This window comes from Aedes albopictus, chromosome 3, assembly GCF_035046485.1.
Source record: "Aedes albopictus strain Foshan chromosome 3, AalbF5, whole genome shotgun sequence".
Lineage (NCBI taxonomy): Eukaryota > Metazoa > Arthropoda > Insecta > Diptera > Culicidae > Aedes > Aedes albopictus.
This window is the reverse complement of record NC_085138.1, coordinates 5,441,794-5,451,580: the sequence shown is the minus strand read 5'-3', so window position 1 is coordinate 5,451,580 and position 9,787 is coordinate 5,441,794. Positions and strand designations below refer to the sequence as shown.

Here is a 9,787-nt window from a genome sequence, read left to right as displayed (position 1 = left end):
ATATACATAACGTATCAGAACATTTGGTCTGTAGGCATTGTTTCTACAGTTCATAAATTTCAAAGGGTTGATCAATTCATTCAAAATGTATCAACGTAGCATATACAATCGAATATTTGTATCGTTATACGTTATAAATGACCGTTTCGCCCAAATAAAGGATTGATGGTCTCTTTTTTCAGGCTATCTATATAGCAATATCACGCTGCTCATAATACCAAAGGTAGCACAGAACCATCTTAAAACGCATATTTTTATTGAAATTATGTATGATACAGTATACTACAGTATTGGTACAATGTAGTTTTCCAAATAACCCTGGAATTTGAAACGCAGTTTTGTTATAGATAAAAATGTCTAAAGTAGCCCCCACCCGGTTCTATACGAGATGTGTCCGATTGGTGTATGAACAACTTTTTTGTTTATTGATGGATTTAGCTCAAATTTTGCATACATCCTACATACATACTCACAATTATTGTGTATAAAAATTGTGGAAATTTATTCACTAGTCTGGGAGTTATAATGTCATAAAGTTGAAAAACCATGAAAAAGTGTATAAAGAAGCCCCGCACGACGGTACTTGGCAGTGGCTGGTAGTCAGCTTTCTACACAAAAATAGTAAAAAGCTCTGAAAGGGCAAGGTTTTTGAAAAATTAAACTATATAACATCTAACATAGATCCGCGTTGAGTACTACTCTCAGTGCATTTTTTCTTCTAAAAGTCCTTCAAACATCTTCTAACATCTTCGAGGACATCATTTTAATCCAACAAACCATTTTCCAGTTCTACATTTTTGAAGAAAAAAATAGGATTTTTTCATGAGGTCTTTTCAAAAGTTAGGTAAAGAATATTGTAAAATATATGACATGGCAAAAAATTCAGATAGAGGCTTCAACATGAGCAAAATTTCATTTGAATTGAAAAAGGTCACGATTCGTGCGTTGAGCTGAAAATGCTCAAAACCAAATCAATAAACTTAAAAGTTCCGAAGAGCATTTTAAGCAGCTTGAAGGCTAACAATGAGTCTTGCTGGGAATTCTGTGTGAGCTTAAGTAGTCGCAAAGATCCGTGCAGAGCTCTATCTTTGTTAAATTGGAAGTGTATTTTATCATGTGATGCAGAAGTTTGGGTTCTACATCAATTAGTTTTCTATGCCAATACATCATTTTTGCATTCGTCGTGTGCCAGTTATAACTAAGGCCCAGAAAGTAAATAATTACCATTACCAAAAAATCCTGCAGTGACCAGATATCAACCACGTCTACATCGACTTGTTGAATATCTGCGCATTTGCCGTTACGTTTATATGGGCCCAATAAATCAGTTGTGTATATGATAATAACAAATGTACTCGATTCATGTGAAACATCCACTGCGTAGTACTTGATATGTGAACTCAATTACATTCAATGTAACCAAAACGCATCTGAAATTACACACTGTGTCCTTGTCGAGAAAAACAGGGGAAATTCGTTTCCCCTTCAACCATTTTTCCGAAGTTTCCCGACCGATGATAAGCAAGGAATCTCTATAAACCGGCCCTCATACGGGAGAAAAGCTCATTTCGCACGTGTCAGCTCCAACCATCGGACGCAGCAAGTTCTGTTCTAAAATGTGAAGATCCAAATGTGATAACGACCCATAGTTTGGTGTAGGGCAACTAACTGCAAGTTTTAATGTGTGTAAAATAGTTCTGGAAGAAAATGTTACTTAGCTTGATAGATGTGCAGTAGCTGTATGGTTAATTATTAATCAACAATAAAACACGGACCACCCACTCCCAGTGATCTCGAGTGAACCGACTGGTTACATTTTCCGGAGCGCAAGTATTGGTGAGCAGGTTCACGAGTCCAGACCCGAACATTGCACGAAGGCCATCGAAAATTGAAGGTGAAATTCACTGGTTCACGGAATTTTCATCACAGTTCTTTATTTGACGTTGACAAGCTCGGAGGCTACCTGTTCGTTGCACGTGAACTAGGGCGTCAAACTTTTTTAAACATTTTATGTGATTATTTCTGAAGCATTATTGGCATTCGAGAGAACCGTACTAATTTTAAAACCTATCTAAACCGCATCTCGGCTTAGAACGTGTAAAACAGAAACGAGAAACTGCTGGTGGGTGGCATACCAAAAAGTTGAAAATCACCTGGAGTGGTTGGCAGAGAAAAAGTTTTCCACAAAGGAGGGTAGGGACCTATCTCCACACTAATGGAAATTTTCCATTCCCCAGCAGCTTACATTTTGGATGTTTTAATTACGTGGAAAATGTGTGTTCATCGTGCCATGGTCTAGGGAAAAAAAGGAAACCTCAAGATTCCCACAACACCTTTTTTGGATTGTTCCTTTTTTAAGAGAAAATGAGTTTACATCTACATGTTGGAATTAGTAGGAATAAGCACCTGCATGTATAATTGATTGAGAAGTTTTTTTTTTGTTTTATACGAGTGCGGCTAATGTCTGTGTGCTGCTGGATCTCCATTCTGGTTCTGGTGAACGAAAACATTCCAGTCTAGTGAGATTAAGAACGAGCGAGAGTGAGAGTGCGGAAACAGTTTTCGTTTCCGAGTAAAACCCAGAGGATAAACTAAACGTGAACATGTGAATGCAGCGAAAAGAGAGAAAAACGGCTCCAACGAGAGGAAAACTTTTCGTTCTTTGTGTGTTTATGCAATCAAATTTGATGTGAAAACATATAGCCATAAACTATCCAATTTCGAAGACATTGGCTTTTCTGGGAACACACCTCTTTGTGGGAAAGGACAAAGGAAAAAGTTTCAATTAATAAAACAGCATCAAAGAGTGTTGCGGATATAATGAGCAAAGCAGTGCAAACTTCTAGAGCACAAGCTAGAAGGCGTCTACAGAACTAAAAGTAATACGGAGTAACTTCAAATTCGGTAAGTATACATTGCATAAGTTTGAACAACATTCACTGTGATTTAATTTAGAACAAAATGTGCAATAGAACGACTAGGGAAATTTGCATTTAAATCATGTTGACAAACTTGCATCACATGCATAATGAATGATGATGAATGCATCACGACGGTAGTTTTCAGAAATTTAGGAGCTCGAGTTCTACACGACATGCGTTAAATTAAAGTGCAAACAGGTGCTTATGGAAATGCAAGCAAACAGTAGATACGTATTACAAACAGCCGCCGAAATTGACGAGAGCCAGCATTTTGGCATTGGCATGAGCTCAGCGTTCTTCTAGGTCAACTTTGGGTATGCTGATTTGGGAATACATTTTGCGTGAAGCGCATGAATTCGTTCGGCGTGCGAGATGGGGCGCGGCTCTCACGCAAAACACCATTGTTTGAATCTGGAGAAATGATTATCGGCATTAGTCATCTCATTAGCCGGTGTAATTTAAATGAATCTTCTTTCAATTGTTAGAAAATAGTTTTTTTTATGTTTGTAAAATGTTTTTATTATTAGTTTACGAAACCATATGAGCTCATGCAAAACTTATGTTTGAAAAAAAAAACGATGGAAAAAATCTGTATTTTTTTTTTCAGAAATCCTTGAAAATTTCTACCCACGCTTCCCACATATTCATTTATGAAATATATCATGCATTTTCCTAGAATCTGGTAGTTTAGATCTGATCAAATAAGGGAAAAAATGAATAAGCTTAGGGTGGATCAAAAAATATCGGTTGCCTAGCTGTATTATTTTTTAAATTTTAATGTCTCATCCAAATCGTCAAAAAATAGCATTTAAAAACACGTTGCTTTCTGTACAGAGAGTGTCAAGAGTTGCAGGCATTTTCTCCAAAAATCACAGTTTATTCAAATGTTGATGTTATGGTTTGGGGTTTAATTCAAATGAAGAAGTATTATTGAAAGTACATTATAGAGATATTTTAATGAGCTCAACATACCTTCTGCTCAAATATGAACGAGATTTGTTAAATAAAACACAAACGGTTAATTATTCTTTAATATTTATTTTATCTTTTACAAAATAATCTCTTTTAGAGGCTTTAGACATATGCAATGTTTTTTACATTCTTTATAGAACTTTTCATAAGCCTCTTTTGGTATCACATTGCGCTTTTTCTTCGAATTGTTTTTTTATGACTTTAATAGTCTGAATAAGTTTACCACGAAGCGACAATTTGAGTTTGGGGAATAGGAAAAAGCCACATGGTGCCATATAAGGTGAATACAGCGCACGGTGGGACGAATGGCCAAAAACGTGAACTTTTTTCAGCAGCGTCTTTAAACGTGATTTTACCGGCATGGTGTCTTCGGATGAAAATTTTATAAAAATAGGGCGCGTCCAATGGCGTTTAGTTTTAGTTCGCAACTTTGCCACAGGCGGCGCTGTAAAATCCAAAATTTTTTTGTTCGACGTTTTATCAATATGGTGTCTTCGGCAAAGTTGTAGATATGCTCAATACAAATATCTCTGACGGTTACTATACGTGCAAAAAATAATATGTGTATTTGCTTGCTGGTGAGATCACTTGGATACATATGACCGACTAGTTTAGCTCACTTCTATGCAGTGTTTTTAAAATATGATAATAATTTGATAATAATTGATTTTTCTAGGCGCAATAATGCTTACAATTATGCGATTAGTTAATATTTATCACTTCACAGAAGATAATGGGGTTCTAAATGACATACAAAAACTGATATTATTGTTTTAGCGTAAAAAATAGGCTCTAGTAAGATTAAGAACACCTGCTAAGGATACTCGAGGATACAGCCGAAAACATCAGGATATTCAACTAATAGTAATACATACTGAACCTGGTGGGGTTTTATTTGCATCCATTTGCATCCAAGATAGTTAATGAGCCTTGAGAAACGGCCATTTTTTACTCAAAAAATAGCCATAACTAACCCTATTGACATTTTAGAACCCTATTCACTTCTACAAAGTTGTTTATTTTGACATTTTGCATAACTTTGTAGAACATTGCAACTTTCTAAAACTGCGCGTTTTCGAAATATATAAATAAAAAGATTTTTGGGGGGTCGTTCATAAAATACGTCTGTATCTTAAAACAATGAAGAGATAGAGGGTTGGTGTCTTCGCAAAGATATTTGTATTGAGCAACTTTGCCGAAGACACCATATTGAAAAAACGTCAAACAAAAAAGTTGGTTCAGACTCTAGTTTAATTTAAAAACACTTCACTAATACTGTACTTTTGCAAAAGAAAATAAAAAATGAATAACTCTTTTAAAGAAAAACTAGAAAGGACGAGCAAATTCCTTTTAATTCTACTACTGTGCTTATCTTCGGACAGATAGGCCTATTTCGTCTGTGACTTACAGACTTCTTCAGCGTCAAGTGCTCGACTGAAGAAAACCTCGCATTCGTTGTGGTATTTATACTAGGAGTGTATGTGTAGGTACGTGTGTGGGTAAAAGTGTAGGTATAAAAATGTAGGTACAAAATTGTAGGTACATATTTGTAAAAAAGGGGGTGTATCTGCCTGTTAGAAAACAGGGTGTCAATAAGATACCTAAAGCTAGGAAAATTCCTACCGATTTGGTAGGTAGTCAATTGGTGTTTGTTGTGTTATTTTTTCCTGCCGATTTGGTAGGTAGTCAATTTGTGTTTTGTGTATTGTGTAATGTTTTGTGTGTGTTAGGTAAAAATTTAAACAGCCACGTGTACCCATTGCCCTGATCCTTGTTAAGTAGTTTTTTATTGTTTTGTTTGTAAATTTCTAAACTTTCTGCAACATCAAGTTTCCATGGGTTTGTAATGTGTCGTAAGAGTTTAATATTTGAAGTATTCATAAAATGTCCTTCATTGAAAATATGTTCAGCAACTTTAGATTTAAAATGATGAATGAGTCCCTTGTCTGTGTCTTTGTGTGCTTTTGATACTTCCGTTATGTGTTCTTTGAATCGTGTGTTGAGTGTGCGTTTTGTTTGTCCTATGTATATTTTGTCACAGTGATTACATGTTACTTTGTAAACACCAGATTTTGTTAAGTTGTCCAACGGGTCTTTCGTAGATCCTAAGAGAGTTTGAAGTTGGTTAGCTTTGCTTGTGAAAACTAATTCAAAACCAAACTTTCTGAGAATTGGTCGGAGTTTTTTGGTGTCATTGTTGTAGTTCACAGTTATCCGTTTAAGTGTAGGTTCTGTCCGTGTCAGTGTAGTCAATGAACGTCTGTATTGTTGTTGTGTCTTTTTGTTGATGATCTGTTGTATTGTTTGTTTTGTGTAACCGTTCAACTGTGCTGTTTCGAAAATGTAATTAAGTTCTTTCGTTTTTCCTGTTTCACTAAGTGGAAGTGTCTGCATTCGGTGTATCATGTGATTGAAGGATGCAATTTTGTGTTGATGTGAGTGATTTGATGAATTTGGAATAGTGCGTTGAGTGTGTGTCGGTTTTCTGTAAATTTCGAAGGAAAGTGTTGATTCTTGTTTTACGATGAGTATGTCCAAAAATGGTAGTTGGTTGTTCTGTTCAATTTCACAAGTGAATTCGATGTTTTTGTGTGCATTATTGATATTGTTCAACCAAACTTTGTATGGAAGAAAATTATTTTTCGTTCAGAAATGAAACCTACAAACAACTTAATGGTGCCCCCATGGGCAATCCACTTTCTCCATTTTTAAGTGAAATTTTTATGGCAAATTTGGAAAAACGCTTAGAAAACAACAAACAGCTTCCTGAAGTCTGGTGGAGATACGTTGACGACGTGTTTAGCATTGTTAAGAAACATCTTTTACCTGAAATCTTGAACAATATCAATAATGCACACAAAAACATCGAATTCACTTGTGAAATTGAACAGAACAACCAACTACCATTTTTGGACATACTCATCGTAAAACAAGAATCAACACTTTCCTTCGAAATTTACAGAAAACCGACACACACTCAACGCACTATTCCAAATTCATCAAATCACTCACATCAACACAAAATTGCATCCTTCAATCACATGATACACCGAATGCAGACACTTCCACTTAGTGAAACAGGAAAAACGAAAGAACTTAATTACATTTTCGAAACAGCACAGTTGAACGGTTACACAAAACAAACAATACAACAGATCATCAACAAAAAGACACAACAACAATACAGACGTTCTTTGACTACACTGACACGGACAGAACCTACACTTAAACGGATAACTGTGAACTACAACAATGACACCAAAAAACTCCGACCAATTCTCAGAAAGTTTGGTTTTGAATTAGTTTTCACAAGCAAAGCTAACCAACTTCAAACTCTCTTAGGATCTACGAAAGACCCGTTGGACAACTTAACAAAATCTGGTGTTTACAAAGTAACATGTAATCACTGTGACAAAATATACATAGGACAAACAAAACGCACACTCAACACACGATTCAAAGAACACATAACGGAAGTATCAAAAGCACACAAAGACACAGACAAGGGACTCATTCATCATTTTAAATCTAAAGTTGCTGAACATATTTTCAATGAAGGACATTTTATGAATACTTCAAATATTAAACTCTTACGACACATTACAAACCCATGGAAACTTGATGTTGCAGAAAGTTTAGAAATTTACAAACAAAACAATAAAAAACTACTTAACAAGGATCAGGGCAATGGGTACACGTGGCTGTTTAAATTTTTACCTAACACACACAAAACATTACACAATACACAAAACACAAATTGACTACCTACCAAATCGGCAGGAAAAAATAACACAACAAACACCAATTGACTACCTACCAAATCGGTAGGAATTTTCCTAGCTTTAGGTATCTTATTGACACCCTGTTTTCTAACAGGCAGATACACCCCCTTTTTTACAAATATGTACCTACAATTTTGTACCTACATTTTTATACCTACACTTTTACCCACACACGTACCTACACATACACTCCTAGTATAAATACCACAACGAATGCGAGGTTTTCTTCAGTCGAGCACTTGACACTGAAGAAGTCTGTAAGTCACAGACGAAATAGGCCTATCTGTCCGAAGATAAGCACAGTAGTAGAATTAAAAGGAATTTGCTCGTCCTTTCTAGTTTTTCTTTAAAAGAGTTATTCATTTTTTATTTTCTTTTGCAAAAGTACAGTATTAGTGAAGTGTTTTTAAATTAAACTAGAGTCTGAAGTAACAAGTTCTACTAAAAGCTCTAAAGTAATAGTAAAGAAAAAAGTTGGATTTTACAGTTGCGAACTAAAGCTAAACACCATTGGACGCGCCCTATTTTTATAAATTTTTCATCCGAAGACACCATGCCGATAAAATCACGTTTAAAGACGCTGCTGAAAAAAGTTCACGTTTTTGGCCGTTCGTCCCACCGTGCAGCGTTTGAGGAACGATGTAGACTTTGTTTTTGGTCAAATAATCGCGATCTAAACTTGATGTGTAAGCTGGTGCATTATCATGATGCAAAAATCATGACTTGTTGTCCCACAATTCTTTCCTTTAGAGACGAATATTCTCACGCAAACGCTTCATAACGCCCAAATTATATTCAGCATTGACAGATTGACCTTCTGGAAGGAAGTCCGAGTGCACCACACCCTGGTATTTTCGATGATTTCTTCGTTTATTGATGTTGCTGGACGAAGATCATGAGGCAGACTTTTAAAATTTTGAAAATCGTTGGTTGCCATCAAGGTGAAATTAAAGTTTTGGTATAAAAATCCAAGATGGCGGCAAAAATCAATATGGCCGACCCAACTTTTTATAATTGTAAATAGTAGCTCTATCTTCCCTCTTTTCAACAACATTTCGTTTTGAGGTGGTTTTTGGCGAAACTTTAGAGTTATAACGGTTTAAATGAGCCACCGTCTGATCAAAATTGAGGGGACTGCAAAAATTGTAGTGGCTCTAACTAACGGGGGGTCCATCAATTTGAGTAACCAAATGCATTTTCATTACTTTTTTGGTGAGGACTTTTCGAAAATCGCCACCTTAAACATTTTTGAAGACAAGGTGTAAATAGTGGGCCGATCTCATCGAGAATCACTCATTCCTTTCTATTTGTAATTTATAATTTTATTGAAAACAGTAACCTGCTAGTAACACTAAGTAACAATAAATTCTTTATATGAGGTCAAAGAAGCTTTATTTATTGAAAAAAAATTTCCCTTGGATTGGCCAAAACCGGGGTCCGAAGCCTAATACTACTTTTTACTTGCTTCACTTACATGATCTTAGAGAAACTGCGATATAATTTCCGAGCATTCTTAGAAGAGAATGTAGTATTTAAATTTGAATTTAAATTTCAATTTCAAATAAATGACTTTTACGTGTTGAAGACCTAGAGCCATTAACAATATTGATTGTAGCTCATGTAAGATAGCAAGCAAATATAATAATATAAAAAAGGAATTTATTGAAATTACTCCCAAGTACTCTTCGAAAGATATCTCAGTAATCAAATATCCAATCGAAATAAAATTTCGAAGCGTTCTGCTAGGATGTTGTAGATTTCATTTGGTGATAAGAGAACTCAAATCGGTTGACAGACGCCTAAGAAATTTATTATGATACACTGTATTAAAAGTCTTTCAAAAAATTATGTTTTTATTTTTTTATTTTTTACTAGCTGTCCCGGCAAACTTTGTCTTGCCAAGCTGTGGTGGTTTGACAGCTGTTGAGGACACCACAGCAACGCACTCTAGATTGATTTTATTTCAATCACGCCAAATTTCTTCCCGGCTCATGAAAACTCAGTAATTCTACATTTTTTATACTTCTTGAATGATTTTCGTAACTTTTTATGTATATAAACACAGCCACCATGAAAACGAATCGAACCGTGCAAGAGCCATCCTAATTGGTT

At 35.4% G+C, this 9,787-nt stretch overlaps 1 protein-coding gene across 8 annotated transcripts in view; it reads left to right on the top strand.

The window, feature by feature from the left end:
• The first annotated feature begins 1,562 nt into the window (after positions 1-1,562).
• Positions 1,563-9,787, top strand: part of LOC109414157 (1-phosphatidylinositol 4,5-bisphosphate phosphodiesterase epsilon-1) — a 106,619-nt gene continuing 98,394 nt past the window's right edge. Inside the window, exons 1-2 of one of the 8 annotated variants that reach the window (XM_062860426.1) lie at positions 1,563-1,836; positions 2,516-2,904. The gene's annotated coding sequence lies outside the window, so the exon portion shown is untranslated. Of the gene's footprint in view, positions 1,895-2,359; positions 2,905-9,787 lie in introns of all 8 variants that reach the window. The other 7 variants (XM_062860423.1, XM_062860424.1, XM_062860422.1 and 4 more) reach the window with 7 other exon arrangements.